Source organism: Silurus meridionalis, chromosome 8 (genome assembly GCF_014805685.1).
Source record: "Silurus meridionalis isolate SWU-2019-XX chromosome 8, ASM1480568v1, whole genome shotgun sequence".
In the NCBI taxonomy this organism is placed as follows: Eukaryota; Metazoa; Chordata; class Actinopteri; order Siluriformes; family Siluridae; genus Silurus; species Silurus meridionalis.
This window is the reverse complement of record NC_060891.1, coordinates 2,852,962-2,879,226: the sequence shown is the minus strand read 5'-3', so window position 1 is coordinate 2,879,226 and position 26,265 is coordinate 2,852,962. Positions and strand designations below refer to the sequence as shown.

The window sequence follows — 26,265 nt, the reverse complement described above, 5'->3', positions numbered from 1 at the left end:
TAAACTGTTACCATGGGAACAATAACGAATTAGGACAAGCCTATAGTTCCGAACCAAACCACTGTGCTGGAGCAACACCTCCCGACCAATCAGATTTAAGAATTCTCCTCCACCCTTGGTTAAGTTTTATCCAGCAACCCGAAATTTGTTTTTAATTCCGTTTAAATTTGGTTTGCATGGCAGGGAGACGAAATGTGAAAGGTAGCACGGATCGCGGCGACCTCTTCCTCCCGAGCTCCTTAGTATAACGTTACTCCAGTTTTTGCTGTGATGCCTTATGCAAATGCAGCGGCCCTGGGTGAAGTGCTCTCCAAAGGCTCTTCGTGGGTTTTTTTTTTTCAGCTATTGTGAAGCCACACGGCATGGAAAGCAAACGATGCTCGCCGGGAAAATTGGCAGGAGCGAAATAACATTTTTATTGAGGGCCACTTACAGTGCATAAACAGGAATGAACTCGTTTTCCTCTCTTTCACACACACACACGCACACCTACACACACACACACACACACAAACACACAAGCCGCCGTTTCAGCACACACGTCCGAATAACCGGAACGAATCGTGTGTCTTGTAAATAGCTTATCCATAAGACGATTCGTTTTCATTTACCACGTACTTATCGTTCGACCGTCTGATTAATATCTTTTAATTATACACAGGAGACTGGTCAATATTCTGGCTAAGAAATGCAGAGTACCTGTAAACAGATTTTTTTTTTTTCGGAGGGGGGGTAGGTATTGAACCAAGAGAAGGAAATTAGGCCATGCAGGCAGATGGAAATGGAAAATGGGAATAAATATATAAATAAATAGAGACATATGCTAGGCTGAAAATAAACACAAATGCCTGGGTAAAGTCAAACAATTGAGATGAATACGTTTCAGGGTGAGTCAGTGCTGTTTGAGCTGTCAATCATTTCCAAAAAAAACCCAAAAATCATAGCAAACTGAACAAGATTTTTTGTGTGTGTGCGATTAAAGAAATACATCAGTAATGAGACACGCACATTGAATTATTAAATGCATACAGGCCTTGAACATTTCCAAGATGACTCGGATCTCAACGGAATTAAAAACATTAATATGAAGATGATGTGGTTGGGGTGGTGGGGGTTTGAAGGTAGATGTAAAATCAGGTTTGCAAAATCAAAAAAGGAAGGAAAGGGCTGGCAAAAAAAAAAAAAAAGATGAAAACTATTAGGAAAAAAAAAAGGTTGACAATAAATGATCTTTACGAAAAAACAAATTATGGATTGGTAAAAAAACCCCAACAAATAATAATAAAAATACGAAATACTACTTTGAAAAATCAACAATTAAAAATATAAGAAAAGAGTTCTGACTAAAAATAATAATAAGTCAATGTTTTCCCAGAATTCTCAGTCAGTCCATGACAACTGCCTGACCGGTCATATGACCTCAATATTCTTTTGCCAGCTCTTAATTACTAACCTCTCACACACACACACACACACACACACACACACACACACACACCTGTCTCTTATTAACCAGTTCTCAGAAATACCCCTAGCAGTGGTGGAAATAATGTTTTTTTTTTATCTTACAAAGAAATTAACAGTCTACAATTTATATAGTGGGTTTATTTTAACAAAGAAAACGACAGAATTAAAAAAAATCCATATAGAAACAGTAAAAACTTTTAAAAATTAATTTGTATTTAATCAAATGAGAATAAGAAATAGATTTTGTATCAAAATAGCAAGAATTCTGACTCACCCAGATTAGTCCTGTCCATTAAGGAAAGTGCTCCTAATATCAAATGTGTATAAAAGACACCCGTCACAGAATCAACCTCTTCCTTTTAAACCACCAGAACCATGGGAAGGACAAAGGAGCTGTCAAAGGACGTCAGGGACAAGATTATAGACCTGCACAAGGCTGGAATAAACCTTAATGATACAAAATATATATATATATATATAATATAATTTTGTTCTTTCACCCTCTGTTAAAATAAACCTACAATAAAAATTCTAGACTGATCATTTCTTTGTAGGGGGTGAATTTACTAAATCAGCAGGGGATCAAATCAAGATTTTCCACTGTACGTTTTATTTTGAGCGTTCTTATTCCAAAACTTCATATTATTATAATATCATGTAATGCAGTTAGTTTAATCATATGCTTTAAAACACGTTTTGTCGCAATGTTTTTTGTGTAACTAAATTTCTATAAAAAAAAAAAAAGCTAGCTTCCCAGTTCAAGTTTCTTTTAAAACTGTTCTCACACACACACACACACACACACACACACACACACACACACACTGAATGTTTTGCTAAAAATATTTTTCATAATGTTTAAGCTATTTATTACAAGGACAAGTATAATGTCTGTCTGATAATTTTGTTTGTTTATTTATTTATTTATTTATCTAAAATAATTAAAATTTTCTTCACATTCTCTGTTTTATTTTGGTCTTAATTTTTTTTCCTTAATTCACACAGCAAAACTTAGCAAACACAAGCAACAACAAGAGCTAGCAAGAAACAGCTAGCTAGCTAGCTATATATCTTTATATTCTTATGTCAGCTAGTCATGCATTTGCAGCCTGCATTTTTTCGTAATATTCCAAACCTTTGGCTTGAATACGCCACAAAGATGATTGTATCCATCAAAAAGACAAGCCCAGAAACCACGGCACTTATTACCACTCCCTTGCACACACACACACACACGTCAATATATTTTTTAACCGCTGCTGTGGTTTACATCGTCCTCTTCATCTGGGAGGATGTTTTTCCAGATCACGTTCGGGGAAACGGAGCTCATTTACGTTGCTCTTTATGGTCTATTGATTCAGAGGGGCAGATTAACTGCCGGCACCACAGCGGATGCTGAGCAGGACAGATAGAGCCGAGCTGGAAATAAAGCAAGCACTCGGGGTCTTCGCTTCAAAAGTCGGACCCCGAGCGGGTGCTGGGAAATAAGTGGAGCTAAATGTGACGATTATCAGCAGTGCATGACGCATGACTTGGTGCTTGATGGGCCACAATTCGTTCTTTTTATTTTTAAAAGAACGCTAGCGGTGAGAGCAGCGTCGGAAGCAACAACGACTGCTCTTTCCATGGAATTTGAAACGGATTTACGAGCGACAGATAGCTCAAGGGTGTGTGCTTTTCTTTGCGCTGGTAATCAGTGGGCTCTTCATTCTGTATCCAGATCCCTGCTGGGACACCACTGTTATGCCTGATAGCAAAACTCTTAGTCCCTCTCTGTGACCCGCAAATGATGCAATATGGTTTCGAGTTTATTTCTTTTCAATTAAAACCATTACCATGTCCATGAACTGGTCCACCATCAGGGGCGCGTTTGACACCAACAGAACGTACAAAATCAATTACTTCCAAAGCTACTGCTTTTTCAGACAACCAGATAATACTATTATATACAGTATATAAAATATTATATTTGATAACCAATAATTATTATTAAAACTACCGGTCTAATGTTGCGTAGGCAGTGGTGGACAGGAAGGAAGTAAATGTAATTCGTTGCTGTACTTTAGCACTGAACTGAAGCATTTCCGTTCAGGGAGTCTTTAACTTCACTACATTTCAAAGTCAAATATTTTACTTTTTACTCAACTATATTTTGTAAAATCACTTCCTTTTTATTCATGAGATGATAAAAACGTAACTGGTCAAACACGAAGCAGGCCACCAATCAGGGTCGAGCGCACGCTCTGTTTTGATCTGGTTTTGAAAAACATGAATAGTCTTTATCTACATGATGTAAAAAAAAACGTGATTAAATCAGACCAGGATATTGCTGATTCAGCTTTATTGTCAGTTGTTTGATCGGTGCGTATTCACTGATCATCTGCGACGTGAGTAACGCATATTCCAAAATAGGTTACTATTTATACCGCGTTGTAACGATTTGTTTAACATCAGCTCAAAATTGGATTGATTTATTGATTGGTCGATTTTGCTGAGCGGCTTAAATAGCGTGAACCTACGATTATGGGTAATCGTAAATTTTTTATGTTAGTGTACAATGTTGGTCTAGGACTAGATTACAAAACGGAGACGCCAGGTTTAGTTTGGATTGTTTCTTTAGCATACTAAAGAGGCAAGAAGGACATTTCATTGGTTAAAAAGTATTTAAAAATATATATTTTGTTGACGTGTTGTTTTTGGCCAGACTTCATCAACAATCCAAGCGGCGTTCACACTTTAAATTGATTTGAAACACCGTTTTGTACTGAAAACTAATTTATCTTGGAATAATTAACAAAATAAAAACAATAATTTGGCACCTTTTTAAACTCTTACAATAAATTCCCACATTCCATATATGGTCATTGTTTTTTATAACTATAGTATTTAACAGTTTGAACAATTGTTTTTTTAATCAAAGTACTGATTTCATTTGTAAACATTTCTAAATGGAATTTTGTACTGTTTGCATGCACATTTTTTACTACATTTTATTAGCAATTTTAAAGGGTTTTTTTTCCCCCCTTGTACTTCAGCTCCGTGTTTCACTCCCTGTTTATAGCATCTACAGTGTTCTGGTTTTGATCCCAGGCTGCTCTTTAGTTTATGATCATTGATTTCCCAGCATTCACCCCGTGTCTTGACTTGTGCTATAAATATTGACGATAATTCTTTGCATATGGATCTGCATCCGCTTTCTTGGCACTTGCTTATATAATATATATATATTCCTTGGCCTAGGGTATGTTTGAGCATTATATATGTATATATATATATTGTATATGGGGGACCTGAATAGTCTTTATTTTATCTCAAGGCTATGGAGGTGAAAAAAAGGTTCCATTAGAGCAGTCCTAATTAGCACCCACTTCTTACCTAGAGCTGAATATTTTATTTCAGAGGATGGGAGAAAAATCCTTTTCAATGTCTCTGCTCTCAACTTGATAATATCAAAGACACATTTCCTCCCAAGCCTCCTGGGCGCCCCCTGGCCCAATCGCGCTCTTAATTACAGACTGAATACGCATTATCCACAGGAAAAGACAGACCCGGGCCGAGTTCTAGCCAGGCACGGGAAGCTTTTCTCGCTCATGTTGACTCTGCAGCGCTGCGGCACCGAGATTTATGGGGCACTTAATTCAGCAGCCGGAGAATCAATGAAAAAGACCCGCCCCACCTTGATAACTCCTGAGCCTCGATATATATCATAACCCACCTTACAGACGAGTTGAGAAGCTCATTCGCAGGAGTGACGTTCAGCCTTGCGCCGGACTGACCGAGCATAACCTCTGCAGCTCATCCAGCTCGCTTCGTCCGTCTGCGCTTCATCAGGAGATCATAGAATATCATAGAAATGAATCATGGATCTGTTAGAAGACTGTACGCACATTAAACGAAATAATGAATCATTTGCATACTTGCACAATTCAATGCCCTGTTAGATGATAAAGTGAGATGATGCACAGCTTGGTACTTTCCACAACATGCCCAGACCATAGAATCGACTGGCTTTCTAACTAAATGCAGCATTCTTATAAAAACAACCATCATTCTGTCGGACTTCGTCGACTCCAGATTTATGGGTCAGCGGTGTCTCATAAAAGCAAGACTTTTTCTTTTGTTTTGTCTGTCATTGACCAATAAAATCCTCCCAAGCACACACAAAAAGTTAAGCGTTTCACCTAAAATCTGGTTTCTACACACTATAAATCATCGTAGGTGGTTTATCACCTTTACCATATTGTGAATATTTTGTGTGTCTGTGTGTGTGAAGGTTGAGGTAGCAGTTTGTATTTATCTTATATTGATTAGTGATTTATCATATACCATATGGACAAGTATTGGGACTTTCATTTGTTGTTCTTCCCCAAACAGTTAACACAAATCTATAGGATGTCTTTGGATGCTATATATGGCTTCCTGAAACAATTGAGTTTGCGTTTACTTTCCCTGTTGGTGTTATGTCTTTGTTTGTGCACTACATTTAATCTCAACGGAGGTTCGGCTGGTGGGATCCTAGATTTGCCAAATCTAGTGAACCAGTGTTGATTTATTCATTGATCGAAGCATGCTTGTACCTCACTCTGGATAAGAGCGTTTGCTAAATACCGTGAATGTAAATGTAACTGTTAATGGATGCGCTAGCATGATATTTTCCGTTCGCTTTCATTCAACGAGGAAATCCAAACTTGTTCCATCATGACGATGCACAAAACCAGCTCCATGAAGATGGGTTGGAGTGGAGGATTTCCTATATCGAGCTACAGAGTTCTGCCCTCAACCCTTTTTGAACACCTACAGTATGAGATGAACTGGAACGACACCCAGGCCTCCTCACATCACCTACATCAGTACCTGACTTTACAAACACCCTGGTAAGCCTTCAATCTCACACAAATGTCCACACACTCGGATCATCCGCATGTTTGATTTGGCACATGTTTTTACGCTGGATGCCCTTCCTAACGCAACCCTCCCCAATTTATCCGGGCTTGGGACCGGCACCAAGAGTGGCTGGGGATGGTTCCCTGACCAGGGATCGAACCCGGGCCGCAGCAGTGAGAGCGCCGCATCCTAACCACTAGACCACCAGGGACTTAAAAGGTAATATTTACCGCAAATGCAGATTTGGAATTTACACAGTGAGCGCATGCGTTGAACGACTTTAGATTCGACGGCATTTCGCTGTCGGCTGCGTCTGTCTTGTCCGTCTTCATCTATCTTTCTTGAGTTTTGCGCGTTTGTTCTCCGCCTGGCAATCAATCAGTGCTGTAGTTTCCAGAGCACAATTTTTGCATTATTTTTCTTTATCCTTTTTTTTTTTTACTCAGTAAGGCATATGATTTAAATTGGTGTTAAGTACAATACTTAAACCAAACACAGCTAAGTAAAAGTCAAATTACAGATTTAAAAAACTACTTAAAAAATAAGAGGTAAACAAAACAAAACAAAAAAACACTCAATTACAGTAAATGTAGTTTGTTACTTTCCATCTCTGGGTACAAGTTACACTACATTTCTACATTCACTCTGAGTGTAAGCGGCTATTTGAAGAGGTATTTTGTACATTGCTGATGTCTTTATGACCATTAGGGTCAGGAGTACTTCTGGTACCGGCTGCTCAAGGCAGTCTAGACTTGACTGTTTGGCACCGTGTGGAATGAGGAGGTTCTGCTGAAATTGATTCGTAACAAATGGCAAGCCGACATTGGCTGTGTCGCACCCGTAAACACCTGGAGACTGCAAGCCCCAGAGCTTAGATTAACCCACATCCCTCCACCATTGTGAGACACTTTCACAGTCTTTTGAAGGCAGCTGTTCTGTCATTTTGCCAGCCTTATAGACCTGACATGCAGAATACATACTAAATGCATGACTGTATCATTGATTTAATATCTATCTATCTATCTATCTATCTATCTATCTATCTATCTATCTATCTATCTATCTATCTATCTATCTATCTATCTATCATCTATCTATCAAGGTCAACACCTTTCAGCAATTATATAGACATAAATATTGTTTTTGTATTTTTTTATTATTAAAAAAAATTATCAAAAAGCTTCACAAGAGTTGGATTTTTTTTTTCCCTTTCTCTTTTTTCTTTTATTTATTTTTTTAGTATCACTTAGCACTGGCTTCATACAGCACAAGAGCCAAAAAAGCGAATGATTAAACACTCCCTAAAGCAGCAGTGTGATTTAATCAGCTAAAGGTGCACTCTGATTAATCCATACATTATGATTAATGGCATAAACGAACCTTTTCATTAATCAAACACCGGGGGTCTCGGTACTATTTTATTAACAAATCGGAGTCGTAAAAAAAAAAAAAAAAAAAGATAAGCACGCTATAACCTGCCCAAAAAAAAAAAATAAATAAATAAATAAATAAATAAATAAAAAAAAATAAAAAGGGGTTTTGACCTTTTTTTTAAAAAAAAAAGAATCATATGAGGATTCCAAAATTTTAGATTCTCCTGGAAATATGTTGAACAGATGATAATAATAATGTCTAGGAAATTATGTCTGGGGTTTATTTATTTACACTGATGTTATTAACATAGAAATCCTGGAGCATGCTTTTATTGTAGTGAGTAGAGGGTTACCATATTTGCCCTATAGAATAACTTGAAGTACCATATTTCAGTTTATGTATACCTGATTTGCCTTGTAGTATCCCATCATACATGTTTATATGTTTTAATAATTACCCTATAGAAAGTTTTTACCATAGAGTTTACCATAATTGCCCCATAGTAAGTCAAAGATGACCGTATTCTCCCTGTAGCACTGTTTTACCCTATAGACTTTAGACGTGTCACATATTTACGCTAGTGAGTAATGCATTACCATATTCGCCCCAACCACTGGAACATGGTCTGGTACCGGGCCATGGATCATTTGGTACCAGGCTACACGTCAAGAACATTGAATTATCTTTTACGTATTATTTATTGACTTTCATGGTCTGCAGGGCATTTTATAAAATAAAAAAAAGGCCAGTTTCCTGCAGTTGTTTTAGCTGCAGTTTTGTTTAGCGTGAAACTGTTTCCATGATGCAACAAAGGTTGCAGATTGCTGCCTTATAGAATGTAATGGTTTACTGTATTTAGCATAGCATAGCATAGCATTTAGCTATTTTTACCTTTTGTAGATGGACTTGGGTAAGAAAGGAATATGGTTTAAATCCCATATTTACCATTTAGCAAGTAGCAGTATGTCAGGCGTAAAGACCGTACTGGAAACTGAAGTGAATTGAACGAAGGCCTTTTAATGAGAAACAAAAAGGGCAAGGCAGAAAGCACGGGTATTATAGTGTGGTGACTGATTTGGACCAGGTGTGGATGATTAGTAAGTAGGTGAGCTGCTTGGAGTGATTGGAGGGTTTGGCGAGGGTGTGGCTGGTGGATCCCTGACACAGTACAAGTTGTAGTATACCATATTTACCTTATATCAAGTTACAGTATGCCATATTTACCCTATAGCAAGTATACCATTTTACCCTGTAGCAAATAGTAATACGCCCTTTTTTTCTTCCTATATCAATTAATATTATCATAATTACCCTTTAGCAAGTAGTAGTATGCCAAATTTGCACTATAACAAATATTATACCGTATTTGCCCTCTAGCAAGTAGCAGTATACAATATGTACCCTACAACAAGTATCATAGTTTGCTATCATTACCCTCTATTTGTGTCTTACTTCCCATATACAATAAGAATATATTTAGGCTAAGTTCATGAACTATAGTATATGAATTGAAACTGCAGAATGCAATAGATTTGATTAAAGGTTTCTTGTTGATACACTTCCAAGTATTATGAAGTACGGAGGTGGAGTGGTGTTTGGGGAAAGAGAGAGAGAGACTGAAGGGTGGATGATAAAATGAGTGAGAGCCGACAGATGTTCGAAATATGTGCCGAAGCCAGGTATTAAAGAGGTCTGTTGGACAGGAGAGACGAGTGGCATCCAACTGCGTAATTGACAGGCGGGTAAATGATAGGCTACGGCTGCCAGTTAACCAGGCCTGCTGCAGCAGCAGGGGAAATGACCCACGTTTGGGGGATGGATACATCAACGTGTCAGATAAGAGTCTTGGTCATGTTCCACCTGTACCTGCAATATGCTCTTATGATTTCAAACATATCAATTAGCACGGGCCAACCGCTATCGAAAGTCATTAACGGCTACGCTGATGGATTTGCCGGAGAAGAAAGGTTAGCGTCCTCGGGCTGTTACGGCGCCTTGTAGAAATATTCAACGTCACTGTAAAAGCGGTGAATGAACTTTTGTGCAACTGGGCGTTATCAAAAGTCCCGTAATTAGTTTAATGGAGTTGACCTGTATGCAATTAAAGTGTCACATGATCCTAGTGGAAATACAGCATTGTGCTGAAGGGCTGCAGTTTGTTAGAGACCAAACAAACATCTTCATATAAGTGTCCTAGCTGACTGTTCCCTGTTTAAAGGTGACAATCTGAACACTGCAGAAGTCTAAACACTGCAGAAGTCTCTAACTCGAATTTTTTTGGTATTAGCTACACACTAAAAATTTGAATAATCCTTGAGAAAAGGCTCTGAAAATGCACTTAATTGCATGTGTAACCTGATTCTGAATACAAGGAACTTTCTTCACCAGTAGTATACCACATTTGCACCACTAACCATGAGGCATATGTTCCTGCAATGTTCTCAAAACATCATAATAAAAACATAATGTATTTGCAAAACCTGTTAGATATTGTGCAAACATTATAGTAATATCTCATTATAATCATGTGGCAAACCTCTTAATGCTTTAATAGCAGACTTGTGAGTGTTTCATAATAGTCTGGTGGATTTCTGATTAGTATTTATATAGTTATTATCTAACATGATTATAAGTCATTTTAGTTCCTTACACAATGCCAGTATTCTGGATCCATAACCAGTAGGGTAAATACGTTATACTGCTGCTTGCTATAGGGTAAATATGGTATACTGCTGCTTTTTAAAAGGGTAAATACAGTATACTGCTGCTTTTTATAGGGTAAATATGGTATACTGCTGCTTTTTAAAAGGGTAAATACGGTATACTGCTGCTTGTTATAGGGTAAATACGGTATACTGCTGCTTTTATAGGGTAAATACGGTATACTGCTGCTTTTTATAGGGTAAATACGGTATACGGCTGCTTTTTATAGGGTAAATACGGTATACTGCTGCTTGCTGTAGGTTAAATATGGTATACTGCTGCTTGCTATAGGGGAAATACGGTATACGGCTGCTTTTTATAGGGTAAATACGGTATACTGCTGCTTTTTATAGGGTAAATAAGGTATACGGCTGCTTTTTATAGGGTAAATACGGTATACTGCTGCTTGCTGTAGGTTAAATATGGTATACTGCTGCTTGCTATAGGGGAAATACGGTATACGGCTGCTTTTTATAGGGTAAATACGGTATACTGCTGCTTTTTAAAGGGTAAATATGGTATACTGCTGCTTTTTATAGGGTAAATATGGTATACTGCTGCTTTTTATAGGGTAAATATGGTATACTGCTGCTTTTTATAGGGTAAATACGGTATACTGCTGCTTTTTATAGGGTAAATACGGTATACTGCTGCTTTTATAGGTTAAATATGGTATACTGCTGCTTTTATAGGGTAAATATGGTATACTGCTGCTTTTTATAGGGTAAATATGGTATACTGCTGCTTTTTATAGGGTAAATATGGTATACTGCTGCTTTTTATAGGGTAAATATGGTATACTGCTGCTTGCTGTAGGGTAAATATGGTATACTGCTGCTTTCTATAGGGGAAATATGGTATACTGCTGCATGCTGTAGGGTAAATATGGTATACTGCTGCTTGCTATACAGCAAATATTGTATACTACTGCTTGCTATAGGGGAAATATGGTATATTTTATGGATCTTGCCTGTAATATACAGTATTTGTAGCTGTCTTGTTGTTTTTTCATTTCACTGGAGCGGCTGTAAAGTCCCAGTCCTTCGAGACTGAGATGAATTAGCTCAAAAGACCGAAAGTTATGTGTTCAGCAGGGACTTAGCTTTATGTACCACAGGATGCCTGGTATTAGCAGAGAACACAGCGTTCACTCAGAGCAGAACCCGTTCTTTCCTCCTTCCTTTAGTTGGATTTCAGTGTGACTTGACCCTAACAGCATGGTCACTCGCTAGAGACAAGCAGACGGCAGACATTTTTTTTTTTTTCGCTGCTTCACAGCACCAAGTGTCTGTCGGCTTGTTTCTACTAATGGGTATCATGGAGCTCTGGAGTTATGCGAGGACCACTACAGGCAAGCGTGCCAAAGTTCCTAAATGAACCGAAAAAGATCTTGAGAGAAACGGGTGTCCTTGTGTAACAGCGGGGCCATGTGTGAATCACCGATGCTTGTCAGGAGAGCTGGTGCGCTTGTCAAGGGAGCCCGAGAACGTAGTTAAACTCTCAGAGCAAGAGAACTGGGCGCAGTGGGGAAGCCGAGCTGTCCGACTACAGATGGATGTTCCAGTCCTGCAAATAACACTGCTGAAAAGTGCTTTTTAAAAAAAAGGAAGTGTGAACTACAAAGTTGTTTACTGCCCTGGGAAATCTCTGGATTCTTTTAATTAAAGGAATTACATAAGGAAGAAAGGGCCGAAAAAGCTTTTTTGAGGAAAAAAATTTAAACAAACTGTAATTTAACTGTCAGATCTATAATTATATATATTATATATATCTGCTATTGTTTTTTATATATATATTTTACAAGATTATTAACTTTTTAAATCATTTATTTAATTACTTTCACACAATTTTTCTTTTTTTAATGATTCACTTTATTTAAATAAAGTAAAAAAATTTTTTTTTTTCATGTGATTTAATTTTTTGTAAAAAAAAAAATTATTTTACGTGATTTAAAAAAGAAATTGCAGCATTCTTGTAGTTTTTTTTTTATTTCAAGTTGCTTCTTGTGATCTTTTTTACAAGATTTTTTTATTCTCATGTGATTTTCTCATTTATTTCCATGTTTACATTTTCCCATATTTTTTTTGTCGAATACCATTAAAAAAAATTCATTTACATTTTTTAAAATGCCATTCACTTTTTTGCATATGTTTTTTTTTCTCATGTGATTATAATTCTTTTTTTTTTTATCATACAATTTATTTTTTGAGTCATCTTTGTTTTCATTTGGTTATTTTTCCTCATGATTCCATGCTTTTTTTATTAGAATATAACAATTTCTTTTCCATATTTCTAGTCTTGATTTTTAATTAAGATATTAATTCTTATTTTTTTACACAAGCTGTAATTTTTTCTTTACAATTATTAATTCTTTACACAAATAATTCCTTTATATAATTAATTCATTTACACATGACCCATTCATTTCCATACTATTTGCTTTTAGTTACTATGCGTTTTTTTTTCTTTCTTTGGCTCGAATAACAAAAAAACTATAGAAAAAAAATGCATCATGTGTTACTTTTTTCCTTTTTTTACACGATTCCCTCTCCAATGATTTTCTTTTACTTTCACAAGTAATTCCCCTCATCTGTTTTATTCATTTTTGTAATTCATTTATTTCCATATGATTTTTTTTCCTGTTTCATAATGAATTTATCATTTACAGGATCATTGTTTGCATTTTTCCCCTTAATGAATATTTATATTGAGATTTCATGTCCTTTTTTTCTCAATTGATTAATGTATATGTGCTGTACAGTACTCTGAATGTTACACTCAGATGTTAAAATAACTGACATGGTGGAATCCACATGATCACGTGATCGCCCGTATAATCACACGTGCTCTGCGTGTAAAATAACATAGTATGCTTCGGAGTTTTTCCTTGACCGTGTTCAGCCTTGACCAGTTCATCTCTGTTCTTTCTCCCACACACTCTATAGCGATTATACCAGGCCCTGTTTTTCCGAGTCCTCAAATGGCAAACAAACACATATATAATCACTTTTTTCAGCATATATATATATATATATATATATATATATATATATATATATATATATTTATTTATTTATACATGCCTAGGCACCACGCACCATATATATATTCCTAGGCACCGCGTTCCGGTGTCGCTGGCAATGGTCTCGCGCGACAGATGTGATCTCCTTATATTGTGATAAATTAAAGCTCAGCCATGGCCAAGAGATTTAATTAAGATTCAGTGTTCACCTTCTGCAAAGGTAGGGTTTGTTACTTCATTCAAATTAAAAACGGGAGGCAGGGGGAATGCTTGCGCTGCTGCTTTCCTCCGTGCAACATCTCCTCTGCTTGACCTCAGTACAACAGCATCTTAATAACACAGCACACACTCCTGCATAAAAGAGATGAGAGAGAGAGAGAGAGAGAGAGAGAGAGAGAGAGAGGAGGCAAACATTCCTGTCAGACATCCATTGAAAGCTGAGTACTTAAGCATTCTCCAGTCTATACATTCACTATATGGACTAAAGTACTGGGACTTTTCCCCCCATATGCGCTCTTTTTTCAAATTGTTACCACAAAGTTGGAGGAACGCAATTGTTCAGGACGTCTTAGGATGTGGTAGTAGGATATTTTTATGGGTTGGAGTGGAAGATCTCCTGCTATAGAGCTCTGACCTCAACCCAAATGATTGGGTTGAGGTCAGATTGATTGAAGTACCATCAGTACTTCAATTAAGTAACATCCTGGTAGCTAAATGAGCACATGCACACTCCGAAATCTAGTGGAACATCTTCCCAGAAGAGTGGAGTTTATTCTAACAGCAAATGGGGACTGGTAATTTTCTTGTCGCAGTGTGGAAATTAGGGTAGCCATTAGGGTCGCACAAGCCTTAGTGCCGGTCCCAAGCCCAGATAAATGGGGAGGGTTGCGTTAGGAAGGGCATCCAGCATAAAAACATGTGCCAAATCAAACATGCGGATGATCCGCTGTGGCGCCCCCTAATGGGAGAAGCCGAAAGAAAGTTTATTGTGGAAAGAGCCAGAAATCACATAAACGGAAGTGGTAGCTAAGTGGTTAAAGCTATGGGGTGCTGATCAGAAGTCAGCGGTTGAAGCCTGGTATCTCCAGGCTGTCACTCTTGGGCCCTTGAGCAAGGCCCTTAACCATCTGTGCTCCAGATTTTCACTGTACTGTAATGTATATGTGACTAATAAAAAAAGCCCCTTTACCTATTTATCAGATGTTTCACATTATTAAGTGCTTTTTTTGTTTCCTAATGAATGATTTAAAATGTTATGATTTCATGTTATTTTTTTTCCTCACACAGACAAATCCACACACTCACATGATCACTCATATAATCACATGTGCGCTGTGAAATAACTTCATATGCCTTGGAGTTTTCTTCTCGGTTGCTTTTTCTGATTAATATTTTCACTTGTGCGGTCACGTTATTTTTTTTCCCCCTCGTGTGAGTCATGTACTTTCACGATTCATTTATTTATATCTATTTTTCTTTTTTTCTTCTTAATTTTTTTATTGTTTTACAACGATTCTTGATTCGATACCAGATGAATACCTCACGATAATAAATCAGCGCTCAGATCAAGTCAAAAAAATTATTATTATTACTATTATTATTAATAGCTGGCTAAATTCTCTGGATGACTACAGTGACTATGATTTAGTATAATATTTTATGTTTTTTGAGACATATGCAGGTTTTTTCTTGATTTTTTTTTCTTTAATAACTGTAATATTTTTACTTTTGAGGTCATGCGTTTTATCATTTCTTTTTACAATTCACTTATTTCTATACTATTTCTTTGTTGTAGTTCGAATCAAAGTGATTTTTATTATTTGTGTGATTTAAATTTGATTTAAAAAAATAATAATTCTTTAAGGTGTAATGTACAAAAAACCTTTTCCAAGTGAAGGATAAAAAATAGCATCCCTACAAAACAAAAGTCATGGCTCTGGATAGAAAGAAGCGACTGTAAACATTTTTCTTTATATATATTTTTTCTCTGTCTTAAATCTAAGTTGACTTGGCAGTGTTGCATGTAATCTCACCTGCCTGACGCTCAGGTTTCAAGGTTACACTCGAATTCTGCCATCACAGGGGGACGTAAGGGCAAGGAGAAACGTGTGAGTGTGTTTGTGTGTTTGTGTGCTTTTTTCTTATCCAGAACCTCAAAGCAATTTACAACAAATTCCGCCCAAAATCTCCTGGTGTCCAGGGTCCGGACCTCACCGTCTGTTTCTCACCAGGACACCATTCACACCCAAGTATCCCGAAAGACGCTTCTTCTGTGGACAGGAACAAAAAAAAAAAAGATCCAGAAATCTGAAGTATTCAAGCGTGAAGTAAAGAACGGGCGAGATCTGCAGCTCGCCAATTAAAATGTGCTAACGTGAAGGGTTTGTAATGACTCGGTGCTCTCCGCTTCTCTCACACTACGCTAATTATTTTAATTAAAAACAACCAGTATTTTTTTTTGTAATTACATTTAGCAAAAAAAAAAAAAAACTGTGGTACTGTTGCGAGCAGCGAAATAACTATGGATCGCTGTGTGTGCGTTATCCCCCCCCTGCGCACTTTGGTGTTGATGCAATCTACAATTAATTATTTATCCAACCTGAAAAAGGATCGCTAAATGTGCAATAGTTTTATTTTTATGGCAGGGCTCAAGGCCTGAGCAGTCAAATCTCTTGCAACACACATGAGTGAGGTTCATTTTAATGCATAGAGCAGATGTTTTGGAAAAACTTCCCATGTACTTTGGAAAGAAAAGGAAGATGAAGATGAAGGAGAAGAAAAAGAAGAAGAAAATTCAAAAGCTTCAACAAACAGTCATTAATTACTGCAAAACTAGGCGTGTCCTGAAAGTCACTTCGAATTCAGATTAACATGGCAGAGGTAGAGCTGCATCTTCCTGAAAACAGAACAGGGAAAGGACGTCTGGTTTTAATTCATATTTTTTCCCTTTTTCTTGCGCTATTTCTTGCGTTTGTGAAAGGGCCATGCTTCAGAAGTCTGAAGCCACTTAAGTAAATTGATGATTTGCTGTCTCTCTGCTGTATGTACCATACTGGATTGCATAGTATCATATTTCCATTACATCGTACTGCATTGAATCGCATTATGTAGAATGAAATCGGAATCTGATCGCACTGCATCGTAATAGAGGTGAATCGCATCGGCCTCAGTTATAGAGATGCACATCCATAATCTTTTTTCAAATGTTATACCTCTGGAAATGATCCCTTAAATGTTTCTTAAATGAATAATGGTAATAATGAAAATGGCTCGTTATATTATCCATTAAACCTAAAACCAAATTATACCCCTCTTGACCTCTGACATACAGGTCATACAAAACCCTGACACTGGAGACTCCGTCCATCAATACATACTTAAAAAGACAGCTTCAAAAAAAAGAAAGGGAAAAAATAAAGAATCTTGTCTGGGTTTTTAAGTCAAACCAAACGTGAAATCCATTTTAGATGAAAATGCAAATTCACTGAAGGACATAAAAGCAGGTTTTAAATGTAAACTCTTGAGCCTCAGTCTTTTGAGCCAATAGGCATCACTGTGGGTATTACATTTAAAATTTCTCTCTCTCTCTCTCTCTCTCTCTCTTTACATATATGTCTCTTTCTGTATCTCTCCCCCTCTGCCTCCCTGTCTGTCTCTCTATCTGAACAAAATTCTCACACAACCTCCTGTCCAATCAGAATTCAGAAAACAACAGCTATATAGTAGAAAGGCATTACATAATCTATGGTTAATGTGATCTGCATTAATTATCTGTATCTATAATCTATAATCTGTACAAGGCACACTGTATATTTACATGAGATGAGACTTCACCACCTTTACACAGAGTGTCCAAATGAGCGAATTCTCATAGACCAGGACTCCTAATGCATCTCCATGACATTGCCGTGACCCTTTCCTAGACCAGCAGGTGCTTTTTCAGTTTCTGGACCAATTAAAGCTCATGGGTATGCAACAAAAGGTGTCTCATTAGGAGCTTCGGCTCAGGAGGAACCTCGTCGCTGGCAAAAAGTTTACTCCCGATTGTCTACACTTTAATCAAGCGACTAATTGGGCCATGTTGACAGTCCGAAATGTCAAAAGGCCATGTGTATGGTCGAGATAGAAGATTAGCATAGCAAGACAGCAAGCGTCAGACAACACTCAGGAATGGAGTAAATAGCATCATTTACTCTGTGCATCATTTAAGCTCGATACTCATCAATTCGTCAAATATTGCCGCTTGCTGCAGCTGAAATGCTCCAGTGCGTCTTTTACTTTATTATAATTTTTTTCACCGAAAAGCACTTAATCACCTGCCACACACTGGAGCTTCTTGTATAGCTCAGTGTCAGTGTGATGCTTCAGGCGATGCTTGTACGCACACTTCTTTGTTTTTTTCTGTTGTTGTAAAACAAGTCTTGATTCCTGCGAGAGTTTGAGTGAAAGCTGATGAATTCCTTGCTATAATAAAATCAGCTCAGATCAAGTAAAGCAATTCATTATTATTATTATTACTATTAATATTTATGGATTTTTTTTAATTAGTTGGCTAAATTCTAAGGATGCCTACATTGTGCACGTTTCTTTTTTTCTACGCAATAATCTGAAAGGCAAAAACACACAAGAATTGGACAGTGAATGTCTGGACGAAAGATCTGTGGAGTCAAAATGTGTCATTTTTGGCTCTAACAGAAAAACTTGTGTAAGACGGTAAACAGGAAAGAAGATGTTAGCAGACTGCCTCACCCCCACACTCAAACATGGAGATGGAAACATAATGGAATGGGGTTGTTTTGAAGCAGGGAAAATTAGAGACTTATTCCAGGTTAAAGGAACCAACATGGCAACCATTCCTTACTTCAACACCATGCAATTCCGTTTGGACTGTGACTCATTGGAAACGAATTCACTGTACAACAAGAGAATTAGGCAAAGCGTACATACAAGCTCTGCAAGCGTTCTTTAGAGAGCAAACAGTTGTCTGGAGTGATACAGTATCTATTATGGAATGACCTGCCCAGTCACCACACCTAAATCCTATCCAAGTGCTCTGAGATGAATTGGATCGGAAAGAAATCTCCAACTAGTGAAAAACTTTGGTAGGTTTTACACGAGGAACAACAAAGTATTTAAGCTGAATGTTTGGAGAAACTAACTGACCAGATGGCGAGAGTGTGTGAAGTTTTTTATGAAAATAAAGTGGAACATTTATATATCTGTTTTAGCTGGTGAAAAGTGAACCAATTAACGTCCTATCTCCACCCCATCCCATCAATGCTTCTATACTCCATGTGTTTGTCTTGGTCCATGCAATGCCTCCACTCCTTTCTTGTCATTGGTCCTGTGTTGATGTATTCCCAGTTCTATCCACTTCCTGGTTTTAGCATGGCAATGCCGCTGTGCACCAAGCGAGCTCCTTGAAGATAAGGTTTACATGCTTTAGAGTGGAGGGTCTTGAGTGGCCTGCTATAGAGCTCTGACTGCCCCCCAGGCCTCCTCACCTCAAGTCAGTACCTGAGTTTACTAACACCTTAATGGCAGAAGAACACAAATGTCCACAAGCACACTCCAAAATCTAGTGGAACATCTTTCCAGTAGAGTGAAGGGAATTAGCAGAGCAAATTGGGACAAAATTTGGATGCTCAAAAAGTACATACCGTATCTTTTAAACTTTGTGTTTGTACAGTAAAAAAGAGTACACCCTCACATTTCAGCAACCATTTTAGTATCTTCTCAAGAGACAATACTGTGGAAATGAAACCTGGATCTATTTATGAATAGTCAATGTGCAGCTTGAATACAGTATAGATTTCTGTCCTCTAAAAATAACTCAAGACAGACTACAGACATTATTGTCTAAATAGCTGGAAACAGAAGTGAGTACACCCTAAGTGATAACAGCTGTAAGTTGTATAACCAACCTCTGCTGAAGCTGGCTCACCAGAAAGCCTGAAAACAGTTTGCTGAAGACCACCTATACAAGATTATTTCATTCACAGATTCTGATTATTTGAAAAACTATCTCCAACTCTAAGCATCAACGAGAGATCAGCCTTTTCTTTTTACTGCTTCCTCAAAATCCATTGCCGCATCATCTTTCCATCCATCTATTTTTCTTTGCCTCTACACTCTCCTGGAAGTAAGGAAGTGATTTCTGAGCCTATTTCATTTTTAATGGCCTTAATATATTAGTTCACATCAAAGTCTTGCGTGACCTTTTCCACAAAGTGAGGGGGAAATGGCTGAATCCCGGGCCTAAAGGTCACAACTGTTGTAGAGTCTCCAGCCCCATCAAGTGGCACTCGCTTCTGCTGGAATGTACACGAGCGGCTCGTAAGGCGCCAATACCCCCTGCATTAAATAATTTTTTGATGCAATACAAAATAAAAAATACACCTTTGAGGGAAATGAGGGTGGATGTAAAACATGCAGCATGGAATGCGTATGAGTGTGGAAACTTTTCTTTCTTTCTATGCAAATGATTTATGCATATGAATCTTGTGTAAAATAGCTTTATGGCTTTGCCGCAGATTTTTGTTTTTGTTTTAAACCGACACTGAATCGCAAGCAAAGTAGATTCAAATAGGCTTAAAAAAATGTGTATTAAAATTCCCAACAAGCCACGAACAGGTCATGGGCATCCACCTCCCGACCTTAGCATCTCTATTGTGTCGCATGTTTGCCTTTGTGAATGGTGCCGTGCACCAGATATGAGGCAGCGCACCGGAGTGCGGAAACAAAGCTCCTGCATAATGCAGATCATTTAGGCTTGTATTGTTTCCTTCGCTCTGCAAGATAATTATCATTCATTTGGGTCTTATTTTGTGGCTCAGCACACCGACTTATTAGCAAGTAGCTTTTGAAAAAACAAATTGCCTCCACTCTCCTATGAGCATTCAGCAAAACGACAAGATAAAGGGCTTTTTTTTTTGCTTTTGCATCTAAGATTTAAGCTCATGTCTCAAACAAGTTTGACACAAGTAACAGTATCCAAAGATTAGAATAAAACCTACAAGAACCACGAATAAATCAAAAGCGGCAGCCGGCAACCGCTGGCTTTTGCGTACCGAGGATCAGATTAGCACATCAGAGATTGAGTTCAGGCTTCATTCAGTCTGCTCAGATGAGTAGGAAACTTTTACTCTTTTTTTTCAGCTATTTTTTACAAAAATAAAGAAGACAATGTGTTATATGGATTAGTATTAACTTCATTGGCTTCACTGAGAAATAACTCCTCTCACTTATTGTCTACAGCAGGGGTCCTTATCCATGGTACTGACCCACACAGAAAAAAGAAAAATAATTATTTTCTCTTCTGTTCTTTTTTTTTCTTTCTCCAGTCTGCATTGTGTTTTATATAGAAAAATAAACTTATGCCAAAATTCCAACATTTGTTTTATCCAGTTTTTCTATGCATCTGTAAATGTAGACCTAAAACCAGGTCAAGCAAAGATGACCACAAACCAAACATTGCTACAAAGTTTCTTGCCAAAGCAGCAAACACCAAATGATTAGACAGCAGAAGACTTCAAGACTCTATTTCAAAGAAAATACTGAAGTTTATTGTATAATACGGGGCTCAAGACTCTGATTCTGCATTATGGTGGGTTGAGATACATTTTTATATAAGTAATGATTAATAGTAATATATAGTATTAATATAATATGCAGGTTATTGTGGTTAGTTAGGTGTGTGACTCCCCCATTCTGGTCCATGGAAAATTGTCTTGCGTGAAACTGGTCTGTGGTCCATAAAAGTTTGGGGAGCACTAAGCCACAGTATATCAGCAACCCTCTGGTGGGTGTGGTCTTTTTCTTGTCCATTGTGCTCCACAGCTCACTGAACACTCTGATGAAGACAGAATGGCTCTAAATTATTTTCCACGTGGCCTTCACTCTCATTTACACAGTGATGGACGAAGTACACAAACCATGAACTTGAGTTAAAGTAGAGATACACGGGTAAAATAGGACTCCAATAAAAGTGTCCCTTTAAACTTTCCCTTGAGTAAAAGTACAAAAACTCCAAAAAGTATAAAACTCAGTTTATGTGGAAAGACTCTAATGTGACTCTCAGCACAACAATCTATTAATAAAATGATATTAATGAGTTAAACACTGATTGATATCTATTTTAATTATCATTAATCCAAAATTGTGTTTTTAACTACTTTTAAAAATAGCGCAAATGAGGCCGCGGGTGTTGCAGCGAGTTCAAGTCTGGAGTTGCTTCATCATTTATTCCTTTCTAAATGTTCTGCTTGCTGAACTGCATGTTGGTGATCAGTAGATACACCAAGCACCAAGAAAATCCTCAGGTGTCAGATTGATAAGAACTCAATCAGTATGGTTCAGGTTTTCTGGATTTCAATGCATTCTGACTAAACTATAAGCAAAAGATCAAATCGGAAATTCATTGATAATTAAAATGCCAGCGAGAACCTGAGCAACTGATATGTATAAACCAAACAGTTTTTCTCTGTAACCAGACAAGCTGAGAATTTTATCATCATTATTTCAGGTGAACTCGTTCTTTGCAAACCTGATCCAAGTCCAATGTCTTAACCAATAAGATATCACCTTCCATGGCACTACCTCTGATTCCTCAGTTGTAGTTTTGGTGGTGTTGGGATTTGAACTCTTGAACTTCCGATTTAAAGTCCAACGTTTTAACCACTGAGGGACCACCTCCAGAGTGACCTCCTGAGCTCCTCCTGAACTCCTAACACCCCCCAGAGCTGCACACATTTAGTTTTTATCGATTTCCAGTTGCGAAAGTAACTTTCTTACTTAGCAGAACCTATCCGCTTCCTCGCATGACTGGAAGCCTCATTATGAAAAATCTCATCTTTGACATTTTTTGGCTTTCCGTTCACACTAGGACGACGTTTTCAGTCAACAAAAAAAACGCAGGATACATTTAAAAACTCTGTTTTCACGTCGCATTGTGCACGGTAAAAAAGGAGGCTTTAGAAAACGACGCAGATTTTTTCGTGTTTGCCGCAACCTTTCAAAGGGCCGAAAATTAAATAAAAGACTTGCGCAAATGATGCGGGACGAAGCATCTTACGATTTGTGCATGCGCGGTACAGGGACGTGAGCGTTTTCGGACGTTCCGGTGTGGAGCGGTTTTAGACGGAAATGCTATTTTCAAATTAATCCGGATTAGTATCGACGTAGCCTTAATGATGTTCTTTAATCCATTCAGAAAAAAATACCGTAACTGTAAAAAACAAACAAAATGCATCTGCGCCATTATTTTCCTTCAGTCCTACACAGAAAGAAATCGAAACGTCGTCGTTCTCGCGTGAGAGAATTTACACACTTCCGACTAGCAAACCACAAGTCGGAGATCCGTGCATCCCGTGATTACTATCCATCCATGTAATTCTGTCTCCTGCACGAAACCCAGCATGGCTCATCATTATCTTCCTAGCATGGTTCTGCATTTGTTCTCCGGCGAAACCGAGAAGACTGATGATTTGTGATTAAATTGACGCCCGAGGTAAACGGAGGCGTGGTACGTAAACACGACTCTAATGCAAAAAAAAACCACGTGGGGACGAGGTTCATCAACATCGTACGAGGGTCTGCTCTGTGCTGGAAAATATCTCTTGACATTTGCCATGAAAGTGTATAATGGCTAGTCGATGTGAAGTCCTAAATCATATTTCCAGGCTTCATCTCCCACCAGATGGCCCTCTTTCGTACACACGCTTGTTTATTTTGTTGTTTTTAGAGAAATGCTTATTAAACTAACGGGACCGTGCGCCTCGTGTGGCAGCATTCTGTCGCTAATTGCTTCCATCCATTTTTGTTGTAGATTGTTTTTCAGCTCTGGATTAATAAAAAACCTTAGTTTTCCGCTTTCACGTTCTTGCCCCGGCGTTAATGTTTCACTCGAGGGCTTCTGGGAAATCAGGGGGCTCGATGGACAATCGATAAAAGTTTCACACTGATTACAGCATGACGTCTTTGCTCCGAACTTGGAGAAGTCTGAAACGTGGACGCTTCATACACACCAGGGGTCAAAAGGGGAAACTCTGATACCACACCGAACAACCTTCCTCTAAGAAGAGACGATGAAAAGATTTTGTGTATATGTGTGAGTGTGTATGACAGAAAACACACACGCCCACGCTCCCTCCTGCAGACAAAATGAATGCAGATGTGCTCTTCAAAGCCTCAGCCTGTGTTCTCGTCGCGTCTCATCTCTGACATATATTCATATTAGTACCTTTATCTTCAAGGTTGCAGCACAGAGACGGGAATGCGGCGGGACGCGACACGCTCGCGCGTTCACACGGGCGAGCGCCTCACCTGCGAGAGATAGAACAGGAAAGGGAAGGGAAATAAAACAGCAGGATATGTCATTCAAGGTGTAACGTGTGCATACTGCTTTGATTCAATGCGGTTTTATGAGCATCTGTCGGTCTTCTATTCGTTTTTCTCCAGTCGTCAATGCTTGAGGAGGTAGAGTATGTCGATGGGGTATCTTCATTTTCGATTTTCAGATCAGGACGGCTACACAGAGTGGTTATTCGGTCTACAGTGGATCTGAGTGTGCAAACTTCGAATTATTCTCCCTTGAGTGTATTCTATCCTCTCACGTTCCAGGACTTTTAAGTGACAAAAAAGAAAAACAAAGATAAAATACACCCATCAAAAATAATTTTAGGGCCACTGACAAGGCATTATGACCACCTGCTTGATATCGTGTTGGTCCTCCTGTTCCTGCCGAAACAGTCGTGACCCATCGAACATTAACAGCATTGACTTCTTCAGCAGTTTGAGCTACAGGAGCTCGTCTGTTAGTTCGGACCACACGGACCAGCCTTCGCTACCCACGTGCATCAACGAGCCTCGGCCACCCGTGACCCTGTCCCCGGATCACCACTTCAACACTTTTGATAGATACTGACCACTGCACACCAGGAACATCCCACAAGAGCTGCAGTTTTGGAGACGCTCTGACCCAGACGTCTAGACATCACAATTTGCCAACTTGCTCAAATCCTTATGCTCGCCCATTTTTCCTGCTTTTAACCCGTCAACTTTGAGGACAAAATGTTCACTTGCTGCCTAATAAATAAATCCACTCACTAACAGTTGCCATGATAAAGAGATAATCAGTGTTCTTCACTTCACCGCTTATAATGTTATGATGTCATAATGTTACGCCTGATCGGTGTAAATGTTGCTAACGATTGTGGAAACATTGCAACTACGACCAAGTCAAACTGGAGCTAATTTTCTTTTTTTTTAAACCCTCAATTTTACCTTCTCTATTTCTTTTTAAGTTTCCGTAAACCATCCTCTTGCAGGCTTTGCAGTTTCATATCTCAAAGTTGCACCGTTACATTTACAATCCAACCAAAAGAAATAAACTGCATTGCTGCATTTTTATATTCCTTTTCTTTTTTTTTTTTTCTTTCCTTGATGAAAACTTTCTTACTTAGCAGAACATATCCGCTTCCTCGGATGACTGGAAGCCTCATTATGAAAATCTCATCCTCGCCGCTCAATATTAATGGTTTGGGAAAGCTTCCTTCGTTTTTTGGGTTTTTTCTCCTTTTCTCTCTCATCTTACTGTATACTCTCCCCCTTCCTCTCTTTCCCTCCTAGAGAAATCCTGAGCAGTCAAAGAGTAGCTTGCAGATGTTTAAACAGATTCGCTATTACCCCCCTCGTTGGCGGATCTTTATGTGAGTAATCAAGTTTTCCTTGCCGTTGATCTGCAGGTGTGATGGAGCACCTGATCCGGCCTTCACCTCCTGTGCTTTTGCATATGAGGCAGATGCTGAACCACCAGAGAGACTCTAAACTCAGGACACAGTGTTCACACATAAGAGCACACGCTAGATATTGTATTATACTATACAAACAAAGGTTTGTGCATGCCTGATCATTGGGTTTTGTGCTTTTTGCCCCTCCACATTTATCCCCCCTTTGCTGTTATAATAAACTCCACTCTTCTTTGACGATGTTCCACTAGATTTTGGAGTGTGGAGATTTGTGTGAGATTTATCCTACCATGATTAGTAAAGCCAGGTACTGATGAGGCAAATGTGTCCACTAGGGTTTACATCTCTATAGACCAGGAGATCTTTCACTCCAAACCATGTAGACCATATTTTCATGGAGCTGGCTTTGTGTACAGGAGCATTGCCATTCAAGCATATTTGGATCTCCTACTGCATCCGAAGACATCCTATACAAGTGTGTGCCTCAAACTTTGTGGTGGGTGTTTGGGAAGAACCACGTTTGGCTGGAGAAGTGTCAAGTCTCCCAATGCCTTGGTCCATATAGTGTATATTTCCTACTTTACCAACTTTATTTTGGGACTTTGAGAGATCAGATGCTTTTCTGCTCACCACGTATGTAAAAGGGGGTGGTTTGTTGTGAACCTGATTATCCACTGAAACACTGAAAGGTCCTTATTTTTCACTAAACTGAAAGTTGTGTGATCTTTGCGTGACAATAAATATTAAGTGTACACAAATACCACTGAGTTTGCTTGTTTGCTTGATAAGACAAGATAAAAAAAGACAAATCTTGTCCCGTCTTATTTTGTATAATTGTGTCCTTATTTTCTTTGCTCTAAACTCGCTTGTCTTGTTTTATCTTGTCTATTCTCATCACATCCTATCTAATCTTTTACCCAGTCTCATCTTCTCTTGCTTTATCTTGATTCAACTTGTCTTATCTTGTCTTCGATTGTTTCGTCTCATCTCCTCTTATGCTTTGACATGTCCTGTCTTATCTTATCTTGTCTTTTCCTATCTTGTCTACCTCGATCTTACTCTGCCTCG

At 38.3% G+C, this 26,265-nt stretch overlaps 1 long non-coding RNA gene across 2 annotated transcripts in view; it reads right to left on the bottom strand.

Moving 5' to 3' along the window:
- The window catches only part of LOC124390351, a 28,466-nt gene extending 19,725 nt beyond the window's left edge, over window positions 1-8,741 (bottom strand). Inside the window, exons 1-3 of one of the 2 annotated variants that reach the window (XR_006926727.1) lie at window positions 8,671-8,741; window positions 5,183-5,284; window positions 1,742-1,860 (exon numbers count right to left, since the gene is read on the bottom strand). This is a non-coding gene — a long non-coding RNA (uncharacterized LOC124390351). Of the gene's footprint in view, window positions 1-1,741; window positions 1,861-5,182; window positions 5,290-8,670 lie in introns of both variants that reach the window. The other variant, XR_006926726.1, reaches the window with a different exon arrangement.
- Window positions 8,742-26,265: the final 17,524 nt, after the last annotated feature.